General features: G+C 35.1%; 1 protein-coding gene across 2 annotated transcripts in view; it reads right to left on the bottom strand.

Moving 5' to 3' along the window:
• The window catches only part of SGCZ (sarcoglycan zeta), a 1,195,959-nt gene that overhangs the window by 521,465 nt on the left and 656,250 nt on the right, over positions 1–18,244 (bottom strand). The window contains exon 1 of one of the 2 annotated variants that reach the window (XM_050802182.1): positions 12,051–12,548. The exons of the other annotated variant lie outside the window; for it this stretch is intronic. The gene's annotated coding sequence lies outside the window, so the exon portion shown is untranslated. Of the gene's footprint in view, positions 1–12,050; positions 12,549–18,244 lie in introns of those variants that run through there. 2 annotated transcript variants of the gene reach the window in all.

Below are 18,244 nucleotides of genomic sequence, written 5' to 3'. Positions count from 1 at the left end.
TTAGGAAAAGAAGAAGTCAAATTGTCCCTCTTTGCAGATGACATGATTGTATATTTCGAAAACCCCATTGTCTCAGCCCAAAATCTCCTTAAGCTGATAAGCAATTTCAGCAAAGTCTCAGGATACAAAATCAAAGTGCAAAAATCACAAGCATTCTTAAACACCAGTAACAGACAAACAGAGAGCCAAATCATGAATGAACTTCCATTCACAATTGCTTCAAAGAGAATAAAATGCCTAGGAATCCAACTTACAAGGGATGTAAAGGACCTCTTCAAGGATAACTACAAACCACTGCTCAGTGAAATAAAAGAGGACACAAACAAATGGAAGAACATACCATGCTCATGGATAGGAAGAATCAATATCATGAAAATGGCTATACTGCCCAAGGTTATTTATAGATTCAATGCCAACCCCATCGAGCTACCAATGAGTTTCTTCACAGAATTGGAAAAAACTGCTTTAAAGTTCATATGGAACCAAAAAAGAGCCCGCATCTCCAAGACAATCCTAAGTCAAAAGAACAAAGCTGGAGGCATCACGCTACCTGACTTCAAACTATACTACAAGGCTACAGTAACCAAAACAGCATGGTACTGGTACCAAAACAGAGATATAGACCAATGGAACAGAACAGAGTCCTCAGAAATAATACCACACATCTACAGCCATCTGATCTTTGACAAACCTGAGAGAAACAAGAAATGGGGAAAGGATTCCCTATTTAAGAAATGGTGCTGGGAAAATTGGCTAGCCATAAGTAGAAAGCTGAAACTGGATCCTTTCCTTACTCCTTATACGAAAATTAATTCAAGATGGATTAGAGACTTAAATGTTAGACCTAAAACCATAAAAATCCTAGAGGAAAACCTAGGTAATACCATTCAGGACATAGGCATGGGCAAAGACTTCATATCTAAAACACCAAAAGCAATGGCAGCAAAAGCCAAAATTGACAAATGGGATCTAATTAAACTAAAGAGCTTCTGCACAGCAAAAGAAACTACCATCAGAGTGAACAGGCAACCTACAGAATGGGAGAAAATTTTTGCAATCTACTCATCTGACAAAGGGCTAATATCCAGAACCTACAAAGAACTCAAAAAAATTGAAAGTTTAATAATTTAGAGAAAATAAACTTTAGCCATTATAAAAAGCACTTTTGACATTCATGTCAACGGGACTTAAGTCAGCATGTCTCTTCTGATAGTGCAATTTGCTTGGCTCTATATTGTCAATTATAATTCCACTTTCCTGCTAAGTCGATACAATTAGATTACTACAGGGACTTCATTACAGCCACAGGGAGGACAACAGCTGAGGTATACAATTTTCTTCCTATGATGCCAGCAATAGTAAACAGTTATTGGAACAATTGTCTACAAAGGAGCAATAAAAACTGCTGCATTAAATATGGTTGTGTCATTATATCATCTCACAAAATATAGCAAAGGTGAAAAATGTCAACGCCAGGAAAATTTTGCTTTTCCCACTTGTCTGTTTTGGTAAGTTTCCTATAAATCAGTTGTTTTTCATTTATTCATTTAAACAATTCAGAATACACGTTATCTCCAGGCCTTAGATTCCTAGTTTTAAAATGAAGGGAGTGAAGAATTTATGAATATTTGATGTCTCTCCAAATAAATCTTCAATAATAAAGAATAATGATATATTCTTCTTTATTAGATTGTTGTTTTCTCATAACAATATGAATTTCAGAGCTAAAGTTTACATCTTATTCTGATATAGTCCAATAGATTTTCTACTGTCATTGCTTTAAAGAATACATGCTACATTTCACATTCAGGTTTCTATTTTCAATTGGCATTCTAATGTAATTCTTCCTTAATTTTACAAAGTTTAACTCTTCCAAGTTTTTATGCTCATTTTTTTTTTCACCAGCCTTGGTATATCTCATGCATATTATTGAATCTTAAACAGCTAGCATATTTTATGACTTTCCTTATTCAAAAAAAAAATCTGTAAAACCAAACACAAAAACAAACTTTTAAGCAAAACAAATCAGATTAATAGTAATAAACTGTCTTTTACTAACATTCCATGACTGTTTAAGTGAAAAAATTTCATTTTATGTGACATTAATATCTAACTAAATTTTACTGAGGGGTTATTAGTCGTTGGACATGGAGATTAGTCAGAAATTGCAAAACTCCTGAAGGAAATGTGGGTGTCTCTTAACAGTGTTAGGAGTTTAATAAGACAGACTAGTAGACAAATAATTACAGTACAGTGCAAAAAGTATCACATAATGTTCCTTAGCTCACTGGCACGAATCCATTTGTCTTTAGGTATTTCTGACTTCAGTTTCACCTGAGTTTCTCTACTGTGTGAAACTACTACAGTTGTTGGTTTCTGTTGCCTCTGACTTCCTGCCCTAAATTGATACTGAAGTATCATTGTCAAATAATATCAACCACACCTACCCTGGTGTGGTCGGCTGCATAATGCACCTCCTCATGCCCAAAGATGTCCAGGTTCCAATGCCTAAAACCTATGAACATATTACTTTACATGGTAACAGGGACTCTGTAGATGTGAATAAATTAAATATGTTGATAGAGTTTATCCTGGATCATTACAAAGTTCCGCTGTAAAAGGAAGCAGGAGAATCTGTGGTAGCAGGAGATGGACAATGATGAGAGAAGCAAGTGGTTGGAGGGATTTGAGGAAAAGGCTACTAACCAAGAAAGGCAGCATGATTTAGAAACTGGAAAAGGACATGGATTCTCCCCTTCACCCTCCGGCAGACACAGAACTTCTGGCATCTTGATTTTAGATTTCTGACCTCCAGAATGGTAACAGAATAGATCTGTTTTAAATCACTAAGTTTGTAGTAATTTGTTTTAGCAGCAATGGGAAACAAATACACCTGCTTTCCAAGAAAATTTTAATTAAAATATTTTCTTTGGTTCTCATGTCACAGGTATTAATTTTCAATTTGGAAAGGATGGCAACAGTGGTGAAGGTGTAAGTGTTTCCAAATATTAGGAAGTCTTGTATGTGAAAGAAATAAATCTACACAAAATAAATGAAAAATAATTATTTAAACAAAATCAATAAAAAACTAAACCAACTCTACATTAGAACATATCACATATTGAAACATTTTACACTGGACTGAATTTTATCCCTACACTGCTTCCATAAGGCAATAGAATGAATTTGGATAAAAGGGTACTTATTTGACAAATCAAATAAGTTTTCAGACTTGGGTGTGCATCAGAATCACCTAGAGAACTTTGTAAAATACAAATGGCTAGGCCAGGCGTGGTGGTTCATGCCTATAATCTCAGCACTTGGGGAGGCCGAGACGGGTGGATCACTTGAGGTCAGGAGTTTGAGAGCAGTCTAGTCAACATGGCAAAACCCTGTCTCTACTAAAAATACAAAAGTTAGCCAGGAGTGGTGGCACACGCCTGTAGTCCCAGCTACTCTGGAGGCTGAAGTGGGAGAACTGCTTCAACCTGGGAGGCGGAGGTTGCAGTGAATTGAGATCGCGCCATTGTACTCCAGTCTGAGCAACAGAGCAAGACTCCATCTTAAAAAAATAAATAAATACATAAATAATTTAAATAAAATACAAATGGCTGAACCCCACCTCCCAAGTTTGACTTGACAGCCAAGGATTTGCATCTTTATCAAGTTTGGAGTGATGTTGATGCTACTGGTCCAGGGACCTAACCTTGGGAAACATTGATGTAGTATAAAAAACATGAAAACTGGAAAATCTGGGTTCAATATTTCTGTCACTTTCTAGCTATGTAATACCTGAACTTCAGTGATTTTCAGTTTTCTTTCTGCCCAATCTCACAATTCCATTGGGAGGATCAAACAAGAAAATATAATTCACGTAGACTATGAAGCCATATAAAAGCATGCTGACCATGCATAATTAATAGAAGCAAGTAGTTTACATTTACAGTCATGTTATTCAATACTTTGGATAGTTTTCTCCTAATTGATGTATTTATTTGCAACTTTTCAGGCACTCTAAAAGGACATTGGTTACTTTTCAAACTAAAAATAAAATATGCATAACTGTCTGTGTGTTGGGGGTGTCTTGTATATGTGTGTGCTTGTGTGTGTAAATACTATTACATTAATTCTAATAATTCAGTGTTTCCTGATTTAAGAGCCTACGCTTAGGCGTTATGACATAAGACGTTTTCCTTAATTTTTTTTTTTACAATTACATATTATTTTCTGTGTCTCTATTATACAGATACTGTTATATTGTTGTAAGTCACTTTTGAAAACTCAATAGAGACTTGGCAAGGAGAAAAGGAGAAATTTCCATATCCCAATTACTAAAGCCTTTGTTTTATGTTTTATATTTTTTCTGTAATAAAATACTTCATCTAATACTTTTTGAATTATAGAAATGGCTTTATTTGTTTCTACACTGCTTCCTAATTTGTTATCACCTCAAAATTGTATTAACATCAATAATAATGACAAATGAAACTGGAATTAGTTCTACCCTTTCAAGTGTCCCCCCAGACTATTTTTCTCCTGGAGAACCACTGTCATCCACTACTCTTTATGTAAAGCCCTTCAGGCAAGATTAAATACAAGTCATTTCAAAATAACAGTGGCTTCTTTAGAAAACATATTAAATATTTCCTCAATGTCAAATTGGTAAGGTACCAAAACAAGTGCATATGTATCTGTGTCTTTGTGTTTGTACTCACATATATATAAATACATAACATGCACAAACACATACACACACAACATGTACTGATGGGTGGCTGGAAAGAGAAAAGGAACTGATTCATAGGCAGAACTATAACAACACAGCATGTCAGGAAAATAGAACAGTGGACTGAAATTCTGTGGCTGCTGTCAGATTCCTCAGAGCTCCTACTAGCAGCTGGCTGACCTCGAACCAATTCCCAGTTTGCTTGCAGCCTCATCTCCCTTTCCTCCCTTTATGAGGGCATCAAAATGCTTCACTTCTAAAACTTTTCCACCTTTCACGTTCTGTGCCCTGTCCTTGGTAGAATGACTTCAGGGGAAACAAAATAAAGAAGAAATTATTTCCATAATAGCTTGTGGGGAAAACTAGGTGCTACCTTATTGAGTGGAAAATTTAATTGTTCTGACAATTGTCCCATTTTTAAGAATGCAGCTGTGTCACGTGAACATAGAAAATTTCCTGGACCTTATGTCAGTTTAACTGAAGAAAAACAAATGTTAGATTGTCCAATGTGTTGGAAAAATAACAGACCTATTTAAAATGAATGGAAAATGCATGTTTAAGAAGACACTACAGAAACCGGTAGCTGTTGGTCCTCCAACTCATCAGTTTACACTGTTAAATAATGAGAGGAATAAAACCTGCCACCGTCAGATAGATGGACTTCGAATCCTCCAGACAGGTTGTGGTCTTTATCTCACTTAGTATCTGTCACAATGATGGGTGAGAATATACTCCGCAGTATTTGTAGGCCTTTCATTTGAATGAATTGATAGCCCCAGATGCAACCCTTTATGACTGTCTTCAGGCAAAGTATTTTACAAAACTTCTCCAATTAGTTTATGGCAAAAGTAGAAGGTTGTGCATTAACTGAATTTTGCCTAGTATATAGGATAATAATACCATAGATGATGTCTCAGAGCAAATATGAAGGAAGAGATGAGTGGCTTGAATCTTAAAATATTTGATGAAAAATAATTTATCATTCAGCAATAAAAATCATTTAAACATTTAATGAGGATAATTAGCATTTTGACGTGCCAGATCTGTATTTAAATTTTCATAAATAACAATTTCGTATGGGTTAAATAATAATAAAAGCTAACAGAAATTTCTTGGTACTGAAATATTTATTGTTTATTTTTTTCTTCGTGAAGTGAACCAATATTCCTTGAACTATAGTAATTGCAGCAGTTTCAAAAACACTAAATTATTCGTTTAGAATATCCTCCATATGGAGAATATCACATACCAGGGTCTGTCGCAGGGTGGGGGAAGGGGAGGGAGAGTATTAGGACAAATACCTAAAGCATGTGGGGCTTAAAACCTAGATGACAGGTTGACAGGTGCAGCAAACCACCATGGCACATGTATACCTATGTAACAAACCTGCATATTCTACACATGTATCCCAGAAATTAAAGTAAAATAAAAAATAATAAAGAAACAGAATTTTTTTTTAAAAAAAGAATATCCTCTATGTGTTTCTGTTAAAACTAATCAACTGAAAACAAACAAACAAAAAACAACCTGTCAGCAACCTTTGGGAAACCCTGAAACCTAAGTCATGGTGTAAGACTGGAAAATTGCAAACAACTCATAACTTCCTCAAAATGCCTGAGGTAATTTAGTGGGCAGCATTTTCAAAAGTTAAACTATAAGCAACTAGGAACTGCCTATAGACATTCTTAGATGGTTTCAACTATTGTTAGAATATGTTAATATATTTTAAATAAAAAAAGCTGCAATTGTCTTCACCTAACAAAACCTGGCTTTATTGAAGCAGCTGCTAGTTTATTTCTTCAAGCAATATATTCAAAGTCTTAAAGGAAACTTTGGTGTGTGGCACTATGCGAGGTCCTCTATGGAGGGCATACAAAAGTCAAGGCTTTTTAAGTTAGAATGAGAGAGAAAAAGTACTTAGGTAGCATTCAGTGCTTTCAATAGTAATAACAGATAAGATAATTTATAAATAGATTATTAGAAACACAAGTCTCCTTTCAGGAAAACTGGGAAAATGTTATATATTATTATTATTATTATTATTATTATTATTTTATTTATTTTTTTTGAAATGGAGTTTCGTTCTTTTTGCCGAGGCTGGAGTGTAGTGGCACCATCTTGGCTCACTGCAACCTCCGCTTCCTGGGTTCAAGGGATTCTCCCTGCCTCAGCCTCCTGAGTAGCTGGGATTACAGGCACACACCACCATGCCCGGCTAATTTTGTATTTTTAGTAGAGATGGGGTTTTACCATCCTGGCCAGGCTGGTCTCAAACTCCCGACCTCAGGTGATCCACCTGCCGTGGCCTCCCAAAGTGCTGGGATTACAGGTGTGAGCCACTGCGCCCAGCCTCACTTCTTTTTATTTCTCTTTCTCTCCCACAAGTTGACTCAACCATGAGTACAACAATGTATAACAGTAAAACTCTGTACAATCATGTTTTCTGTTCTCTAACTTTGTGCCTAAAGAGTAAATCTACAAAACCTATTCCTTTTGCTACAGCCATCTCAATATTTACATGATTTTCACTTATTCTTCATTGTAAATAAGGTTTTGAAGAATACCTATGAACATAAATCTTTGAACCACTGATTTTTTAGGAGAAATGTTTGGAGTTAGAGCAAAAATTATGAGTATACTTACTTTTTCTATATATGACCACATTGGTTTTTAAAAATGTGCAATGGCCACCTCAGATAAAACGATTATTTCATTGCACTTGGAAGAAGGTTGAGAATTGTCATTTTTAATGTTTTGGTAACTTTATAATTTTTATTTCATTTCAAGTGGGGCATTTTTTTTCATTTATTTATTAGCAATGCACATGGCCTCTTTGAGTATCTCAATAAATCTACTTCTAATTGAATGTAATGTTTTCTTGCAAGTTTGCATGTGTCCTTGTATACATTCTTTATACATTAAGTTTACCAACATTTAGTTATATTTGTTACAAATATCTTCCTAATTGCTAGTTCCTTTCTAATTTTATGTCTTTATGTTTTGAGGAAAAAAATTGTGTGTGTGTGTGTGTGTGTGTGTATGGGGTTTTACAATCTCTCTCTCCATATATATAAACACATACATATACACACACACACATAGTTATATATATATTTATTTAAAACGAATGGAAAATGCATGTTTAAGAAGACACTACGGCCGGGCCCGGTGGCTCAAGCCTGTAATCCCAGCACTTTGGGAGGCCGAGACGGGCGGATCACGAGGTCAGGAGATCGAGACCATCCTGGCTAACACAGTGAAACCCTGTCTCTACTAAAAAAATACAAAAACAAACAAACAAACAAACAAAAAAACAAACAAAAACTAGCCGACTAGCCGGGCAAGGTGGCGGGCGCCTGTAGTCCCAGCTACTCGGGAGGCTGAGGCAGGAGAATGGCGTGAACCCAGGAGGCGGAGCTTGCAGTGAGCCGAGATCCGGCAACTGCGCTCTAGCCTGGGCGACAGAGCGAGACTCCGCCTCAACAACAACAACAAACAACAACAACAACAATAACAAAAAAGAAGACACTACAGAAACAGGCAGCTGTTGGTCCTCCAACTCATCAGTTTACACTGTTAAATAATGAGAGGGATAAAACCTGCCACCGTCAGATAGATGGACGTTGAATCCTTCAGTTCATATATATATATATATATATATATATATATATATATATATATATATATATTTATATATATTTATTTATATATATATATTTATATATATGCATATAACTATGTGTGTGTGTATATATAACTCTGTGTGTGTGTGTGTGTGTGTGTGTGTGTAGCTTTTTTTTTTCCTAGACAGGGGTCCACTCTATAGCCAGGCTGGAGTGCAGTAGTGCAATCTTACCTCACTGCAGCCTTGATCCCCCGGGTTCAAGTGATTCTCCCACTTCAGCCTCTCAAATAACTGGGACTACAGGCGTGCCATCATACCTGGCTAACTTTGTGTGTGTGTGTGTGTGTGTGTGTGTGTGTGTGTGTGTGTGTGTGTATTTTTTGTAGAGAGATGTTTTTGCCATGTTGCCCAGGTTTGTCTCAAATTTCTGGGCTCAAGCAATCGCCTGCCTTGGCCTCCCAACATGCTGAGATTACAGGTATGAGGCAGCATACCAGTCAAAAAGATATTTAAAAATATTATACACTCTTATCTTTCCATTGCAATCATTAGGTAACTCCAGGCAACACTCTCTCCCATGATTTAGATTTTAGTATTAAGCTCGCTTTGTCTTTTTATTTTTCTTCATCAGATGGCTGAATTAATTTTTGATCATTTCAATATCCACATAATGTTTAAAATACGCGGACATCTGAGATTCTAAACCTCCTCCCCTCCAATAATACTGTGTTCTTCCCTACCTTACTCATTCAATAGCATGATCATACGCAAAACTGTTTCATCAACAACACCTTCATCTCCATTCATCAATTCAGACATTCTTCTTAAACTACTACTCAGAAAATTTTCTAAGGTTCCATTCCAATGATTCAATCAATACCCCCACTATTTCCTCAAATCCCTCCTCACCTATTTTTGATGCAATGTCTATCATTATAATCAGTATCTTGTATACATTTTCAAGTCCTTTGTCCTACCGTTGCTTTTTTTGTATTTACTTGTCAAAACCACCTCTACACTGAAATGAAAATTCTCTCGCCTACTCAGCACATACATTCTCAGGTAAATGTGGAAATACACACAGCCATGCTGACTGGTCTCCCATTAATTTCACGAGTACAAATCTCACTGTGGCTTTTAATCTCTTTCTCTTTCTCTTGTCAATTTACCCTTCTGCTCAGCTATTCATGCTGGTTTTCTCTCTTCTCTGATATCTAGCCCCTTCTTGTCCTCCTGGGAGAAAACAGAATAGGGCTGGAATATGGCTTCTCAGCTCTCCCTTCACTAAATTTGAAGTTGTATATTCATTTATACCCATAAATTCTGCCTTTCTTTTCCTAATGAATGAACACATTTTTCCCTCACTAAAACACACCTCTTTACTCTTCCTTTTTACTAAAGCTCTGACATTAGTCCTCACTTCTGAATCATTAGTTGTTCCCTCTCTGCAGAGAAACTCCTAGCATTTTTTGAACATGCAATATATTTTTCCATCTTACAAACAAAAGACGTTTGACTCCGCACTTTTTACATTCTCTTCAATGGTTGCCTTATTTCTTCACATCACTTCATAGGTAAGAAAAATTAAAAAAAAATAAAAATGGGAAAAAATCTTCGAATAATTATTTTTGTAGTCTTTACATTGTCTTTCACACTTCAACCCTACAAGGTCTTTATCTTTAGCAAGAGAACAAAGCTATTGAAAAGTCATCAATAATTAATTACAACATCTCTTTTTATTCCATCTAGTAGTAGCATTTAACCCAGCTGATTATTTATTCCTTCTTCTATGGTTTCTTCACTTGGACTTCTGGGCACCACCCTCTCTTGGATCTTATTCTGCCTCACTCCCTTGTCTTCTTGGTATTTGTTACTGCATTTTCTGCATTCACCCAGCCTCTGCTCCCTTGAGTGCCCTTGGGCTCAATTCCTGTGCATTTCTCCATCCACTTCCTTTAATGGCATCTATATACTGATGACTTAGAAGGGCAAATCTCCAGATATTCCTCTGAAATCTGAGATCTATCACCTCTACTCGGATGAGTTGCGTACTCCACATCCTCATTGGAATCTCCTCCTGCAGAGATTGTTCTACCCAGAGAGGAGAGGACTGGAAACTCTACCCTGACATTACTCAGTCATTAGTTAAGGGCTCTCTCAGTGTGGGAGAGTCAAACCTCCCAGGCAGTTACTGAAAATACGGATTCCTATTGGCCAAGCATAATTATCCACAGGAGGTTGCAGGTATAATCCATTCGCAGACAACAGGTACTGCACCCAGGGGTAAATGCATTTGCTGGTAAAGGGTATCACAGCACATCCTGCACTCTGATTCAGCCTGTTATGGCTGTGTCATGATTTCAACTAAAAAAAAATATACATCCATCATTTTAAATTAAAGGTGTCCTTGTACTATATTAGTATTTAAGTATGAAGTTTTAAAAAAGAATAAAATTAACTCAATTGTTGTACTTAATACAAATTAAATCAATAGTAGAACCCACCACTTTGCTTAGAAAACATTAAAATAGAATTCAAGCCTTCTGATATTTTTTTCTGATCAACTTAACCTCAAAGTAATTTTGATTCTGAATCGGATATGACTTTTTCCATACATTTCCTTATACTTTTAGTGCATATGTCTATATAATCCTTAAACTATATGTTTTATACATTTTGTAATACATTTTATATATTTTATATATGTATAAAATTATATAGATCTTCTATACATTATATAAAATCGATCATACCGTATAGATCTCTTTACAACTTGATTATTTTTCTGCTAATATTATTTGACAGATTCAATCGCATTTTACATACATCTATAATTTATTCATTTCACTGCTAATTCTATTGGTGATTAAATCATAATGTATACATTCAATATTTTTGATGGACAGGTAGCTTGCTTTTATTTATTTCCTAGTATAAAAAGTGATTGATTAACCATTCCAGCCCACAGTTTCTTCTGTACATAAGGTTCTGTAAGGTTTATGTCTAAAGAGTACAATTTTAGGTGAAAGGGTAGGTTTAAACGTTGTTAAAATAAAATAAATGGAAGAATACAATTAGTTTCATGAACTTGGTTCCTTTTTTTTCAAAAGCCATGAAAATAAATATTCAAAAGAATGTCTGTAAAGTTGACCTTTTGGACAATTTATATGTGTCTTATGTGCGGAGACAGGAGCTTATTTTCTTTCCCGAACCTGTTCTCATACGTAGAGCATACAAGTTGGTACCTGGTATTTGATTGTTTACAAAATCTGTACACAGTCCTCACTGGGATTATCTTTTCTTGTTGATAGCAGAATGTATTTATTTTCCTCAATGCGGCAGATATGAGAAAATCTATACGGATACATTTCAGTGCTGCATTAGCGAGGAAAGTAAAAAACTGGCATTTCTTTTTTGTTTCAAGTTCTACTCTAGAAGATTGATGTGCACCCCTTTAATTAATACTTAAAACCTTATGATGTGGATATACGGTAATTTTTCTGCTTCAGAGAAAATATTATCCCCTGGTCATACAGCTAGGTTTTAAAAAAATTCTCAATTTTAATCAACATTTACTTCAAAACACGTTATGAATTTGAGTTGTGTTTATGACAGTGAGGTAAACTTGGTTTGATGAGTAATGCACATGTCACCCAGGCATGGTGGCTCACATCTGTAATTCCAGGTGGGAGGAATTACCTGGGAGGTAATTGGGAGGCTGAGGTGGGAAGATTGCTTGAGCTCAGGAGTTCAAGGCCAGCCTGGGCAACATAGTGAGAGCCTCTCTGTAGTGAAAAAACAAAATAATTAAATAAATTTTAAAAAATTAATGTACATATCAAAGAATAGCCTAAGTCATTCACACAGGTTTTGTGTATTATTATATCATCTGTCTTTCCATTCTGCTTTGAAGTCAGTCTCTATACCTGAGCTGATATTTTCCTTTCCCTAGGCTTCTCTGGCAGCATTTTATATCCTGTTATTCTATACTGTAGTTGTCTGTTATAACTGTGAGTATAATATCCCTCACTGGAATTTAAGCATCTTGACAGCCATACCTTTAAATTATGTATATACGGCATCTTCTAATCACCACTTCTCAGCTGAAAGGACTGTGCTTCATAGGCAAAGACCTAGGGAATCGGAGTGTAAAGGAAGTAACACCATCAACTAAGGAAAAGGAGAGTTGATAAGCAAGGCATGGTTGTCACAGGGTATTGGGAAATCATGGCGAAGTAGAATCAGTAGGGAAAAAAAAAAAAAAGCCATGCATAATCTAGGAAAACATTCAGGCATGGCTTCAGAGACACAAGGAGGATTTTAATAGGCGACTCAACATACATGCGGGGGGCAACCCATTGTGAAGGACCTAGGTGGTCTTGGAGTGCATTCTCAGGCTATGAGATACTGCCACCCTTGGGTCAATCTACACCTTCATTCTTGAAGACCACAAGCTTCGGAAATAAACAGGTTTTTTGATCTAGAAAAACACCTTGAAAATTAAAGGTACTCAGCAACAACAGATATAGACATTTAGAAGTAACTCAAGGCAAACTTCTCATTTTATAATCAGGAAAACTGAACTGAAAACAAGATATCATTTAAGTCATTTGAGATGTCTCACAGCAAATAATTGTTGAAAAAAGGCTATTTAAAATGCTAGGAAATGGTTGTTATCTATCTATCTATCTATCTGTCTTTATATTATATGTCTTTCATCTAAAAAACAACTTTTAACTTTATTAAGATACCACCAAGAAGCTTAGGCACCCAAAGATGTAAAAGAAAGAAACTTCAAGTATCTTCAAACTGACAGCATTTTATAAATAGTGATATTTTAAACAAGATCATGATAAAGGTTTTAGGAGTTTCTTTTAAATAAAAATTAAAACTTTCATATAAGTTTATATGGTGAAATAGAAAGACCCACAAATGCAATTTAGATATGATTAATTTTTCTTGACACTTTCAATGACAGCAGTTATTTTTTGTTGTTAATTCCTCACAGGCTTTCAAGTAAAATAAAGTTGCTGCTTTCTCTCAAAACGTTCTACCCTATTAGGTGATTTAGCTTCTTGAGGTCAGGACCTTTGTCCTGTCTTTGTTGTGTACTCTTCAGAAAAGCCTGCAATTGTTGACTACATTGTTAAGTATTCAAAAACAATATGATAAAATTATTTAGTTATGCTTGACCCGCTGATCTTGTTTTCAAACAAAGATTTCATAGCGACATATCTCACCCTGTTACTATGTGAAAAAAATAATAAACTGCCCTAAAAATAATTCAACATCCTTAACAATTCATCCTAACTAAAGCTCAACAATCATATTTTTGGCTCCCTGAGAAATTATCTATTGTGACTGTTTATTTGAAATATACTACTCTCATTTGTCACTCTTTTTTAACATTATAAAACATATCAAAAATGCTACTGTAATGTATGGATGCCACTTCCTGTATAAGCAAGGTACAAATAGACTCTTATAGAAGAAGAATGAAAATCACCTGCATTTCACCACCAACTTCAATCAATTGTCAGTAGCTGCCTGGAGAGTTCTTTCTTTAAGAGAAATTGTGAGGCCTAGTGTAGGTTCAGCAGGAAAGTACGCCAAGATCAATTATTGATGTCTGCTATGGGCATATAGGAGAACGGGGTGACAATGTATAAACCATGAATTTTTTTATCTGTGCACTAGAGCTTGAAATGTGTATTCATTTTAATTATTGAGACATAGGCATATTCTTGCTAGATGAGTGTCATGTCAGGTACAATAAACTCTAAGAACGTACATTGACTTTTAGAAGGCTTGTTTACTACATGTTGCAATGAGGTGATAATAGCCCTGTAAAAGGATTATCATTCCTCCAGGATATGATTGTCAAAGTAATAGAATGCCACAGCTCATAGTATTGTTTCCACTATTAACCCATTATAAAGGGAGACTGCTGTAAGTCTTTCAGAAAATTTTAAAAAATAGCCAAGAGAGAATTGTTACTTTTACTTAAATCTATTTTGATGTGACTGCTGATATCAAAGAAGAAATAGTCGTAGAAATTTAAGTCACTGTTAGACACCACAACCTTTTACTGCCTCTTTATAGTGGAATAAGAATATTTACCTCTGGTCTCCAAATAGATCCTTCAGTAACAGTTACTATAGAGATTAAATTAATGAATGACAAATGTCAAAGTGCTTTGTTTGCAACATGGAAATATTAATTGATTTTATATGATCATTTACTGTCTGCTTTTATAGTCAGTCTTGCTCTGTGGTATTGAACCTAATCTCCGTAATTTGAGTCCATTATTTGTTTCTGATTAATCTCTTAGTTTGGGGCTATATCCTGGCTCCAGTTAATTTGTTAAAAGGATTCAGCAGAATATTCAGCTACTTGCCTCAAAAAATGACTCCTTGAAATGTAAAATTCAAAAATAACAAACAAACAGTGACTCCATTAAAAATTACATTTAGTATTCTTTTTTACTTTTTAAAATATTTTTAAAGTTTTTTTTTAAGTTTTGTGAGTACATAGTGAGTGTATATATTTATGGGGTATGTGAGATATTTTGATTCATGCGTACAAAGTGTAACAATCACATTAGGGCAAATGGAGTATCTGTCCTTTCAAGCATTTATCCTTTGTGTTACACATTCCAATTATGCTCTTTTAGTTACTTTAAAAATGTGCATTTAAGTTGACTATAGCCACCCTGTTATGCTATCAAATACCAGAGCTTATTAATTTTTTTCTATTTTTTGTACCCGTTAACCATCCTCCCAAGCCCCTCCATGCCCATTATCCTGCTCAGCCTCTAGCAACCATCAGTTCTAGTCTCTATCTCCCTAAGTTCAGCTGCTTTAATTTTTAGCTTCCACAAATTGGTACATTCTAGAAATTCACTCACCATGTTGGATATAAAAATGAAAACATCATAGAGAGTGTTGACTTAACTTCTTGTTTGCAGATATAGTAATCTGATCATTTTGAGAAATAACAGTCAAGATTTAGGTGAACAGAAAACATATGGGAATCTTATGTAGGAAATAAAAAGGAATAACTGAATAGATGAGGGAATGAGATAGCTCTTTGTGCTGAAATGAAAAGATGAAGTAACTGTTGCCTCCTAGTTCTATTTCTAGCTATTTCATTCCCTTTATATATAATTAAATGTCAGTTTCTATAAACTCTCTAATAGTATGCCAAAAAACTGATAATCATTCTGTATACCTTCATATATGTTAGCACCACATCTAATTTGTCTATAAGTCTTGCCAATTACACCTTTAAAATATATCACCAGTATACCCATTTTTCTCCAACTTTTCTATTACCACCTAGGTACAATGTATAGCCATGCCTTTACTATTGCTAAAATAGTCTTTTTATTAGCCATCTCCTCCCTCCTTTACATATTGCCCTATTACTTCCATTCTATTCCTTATCTTACAGATAATTTGATTTGCTCTTAACATACATGTATACATGATGATGCCACTTTCTTACTTCATATTCACTAATAGCTTTCTATTGCACTCCTTATTTGGTTTCTAAATCCCCTCAACTCAATACCACAAGTTCTAGCCACAATGGCTTTGTAATTAGTTCCTCAACAACACAAAACTTGATCTCTCTAAAGCCTCAACTTGTGCAGTTCTCACTATGTGTTAAGTTCTTGTCCAGAACTTCTCAGCATTCTGGCTTCTTCTCCTCACTCTGGGTCTTCTGGTATCCACCTAAATGGCAGGAATTATATGACTACATCAACCAAATCGGTCCTTTGCTCCCTTCCTCCCATCATAGTAGTCTGTTTCATTGGTCATATCATTCTTTGAGAAACTGCAATTAAATAAGTTTGTTTATTGTTTTCCCTTACTAGACTAAAATTCTGAAATGAAAAGTCCACAGGTGTTTCGTTCACCACAGTACACGAAGTATACAGTAAAATGCCTGGCACATGGTTAGTGTTAAATGTCTTTTTGTGGAGGAGTGAATAAGAAGAAATGCTATGATGTGGTTTATTTTTTTGTTGCTGTTATTGTTATGTTTAGCGATAATAGTGGCTTTTTTTTATCGTTAAGATTATTAAGTATTAAAGATATGAGGTAAATTGATCAATAAGTGGAAAATCCAGGATATAGCTCAGTATGTGTGGCTAATGTTATTGCTTCTACTAGTACATGATACTGTTTTCATATTCATCATATAATCAGGAAGCATACTGAAATGGGAAAATCACTGACCCAACAGCTCTGGATTTAAACAATGGCTCATCGATTTATTGACTGTGACTGGTCCTCAGTTTTTTCATCTGTAAAATGGGGATAATAACTTTTATCTTGTGGACTTACTTTGGAGATTGAACAAAACCATAAATGCATACATACATATAAAACAACAGATATATACTGAAAATTAAATAAAATTTACTTAGTCTTTTGTTTCGATATGGTTGATCCCATATATTTGGCCTTCTTTCTTTGCCAAATTGTTAATTATCCTTCAGACTGTACATTTACAATATTAATATTTTTATCACTGAATCATGATCATCATTGCTTAAATATAACTTTTATGAATTTCTTTTTTAAAATGTCTGATGGATTTCAAGTCCTATACTATTAATCCAATTAATTGGATAATTCAATACTAGTTAATATCCTGAGTTAAAATCATCTATTTTCAAACAAATATCATTTCCCCTCCAATACGGTACATTGATTCTTCATAACATTTATGCAGGAAAATTTGGCAGCAGCTATAAACCACATGCACTCTTGAATGCTGCCCAAATTGACAACAATTTCAATTAACCATCCAGACTGCGAGTGCCAGCAAAATGTGCAGGGCAGTGACAATTATAAAATAGACAGAAAGTAGTATTGATCTCAACTTGTGGGATCTACACAATCAAGAAAAGATGGATGTAAAGTTAAAAGTATCCAGAGGAACAAGGTTTTCAGCTCCTCTGGATAATTACGTTAACACTGACAGATGGAAGCACATATACAAACTATACCTATGTCCCCAGTGTAATCTCATTCATATATTTGCACGGTATTAGAAAAAGGATTCAGTGAACTGCTCAAAAATAATTTTTAAAATTGTAGTTACAAATATGTTCAGGCCACTTGGAGTAATTGTTCCTGCTGTAAGAGACAAAAAACAGCTATTTGAAAGTTTCTAACGAATAACAGAAAGGTCACATGATTTTCAGAATGAGAAATAAGATTACAATGTCACTGTTTATTGTCAGCAGGAAAAGCATATCCTTACTCTTACATCCCTTGATTACTTTCGGCACAACAATAAAACCACAACAAAAAGATAATTACAAGGAAAAGGTGCTAATGGACTGCTTTTTTAAAATGAAGCACCAAAACTCTCCATAAGGTGGAACGAAAATAACATCTGAATACAGCTTTCCACAAATTCATTCTACTTACAGAGTTTTATTCAAGGCTTTTTTTTTTTTTTTTTTTTTTTTTTTTTTTTTTTTGTAAGTGTGGTAAATGCAAGAGTATTTGTTTGTTTTGAATTACCCGAGGCTGGGTAATTTATAAAGAAAAGAGGTTTCTTTGGCTCACCATTCTGCAGGCTGCACAAGCATGGTACCAGCATATGCTCAGCTTCTGGACAGGCCTCAGGAAATTTTACTCATGGTGAAGGTAAGGGGGGCAAGGAGCAGGTGTGTCACATGGCAAGACAGAGAGTGAGAGAGGAGGAGATGCCAAGCTCCTTTAAACAACCAGCTGTCTTATCAACTGAGTAAGAACTCACTCATTACCACGGGGAAGGCAAGAATTACTAAGAATTAAATAAAATTAGACTGAGTCTGTTGTCTTTCTCAATGATCATCAACATACATTTGGTGGGGCCTGGTGGAAGGTGTA

Source organism: Macaca thibetana, chromosome 8, assembly GCF_024542745.1.
Source record: "Macaca thibetana thibetana isolate TM-01 chromosome 8, ASM2454274v1, whole genome shotgun sequence".
Taxonomy (NCBI): Eukaryota; Metazoa; Chordata; class Mammalia; order Primates; family Cercopithecidae; genus Macaca; species Macaca thibetana.
The sequence above is the reverse complement of the archived record's forward strand: the minus strand, read 5'-3'. Positions and strand labels throughout refer to the sequence as shown.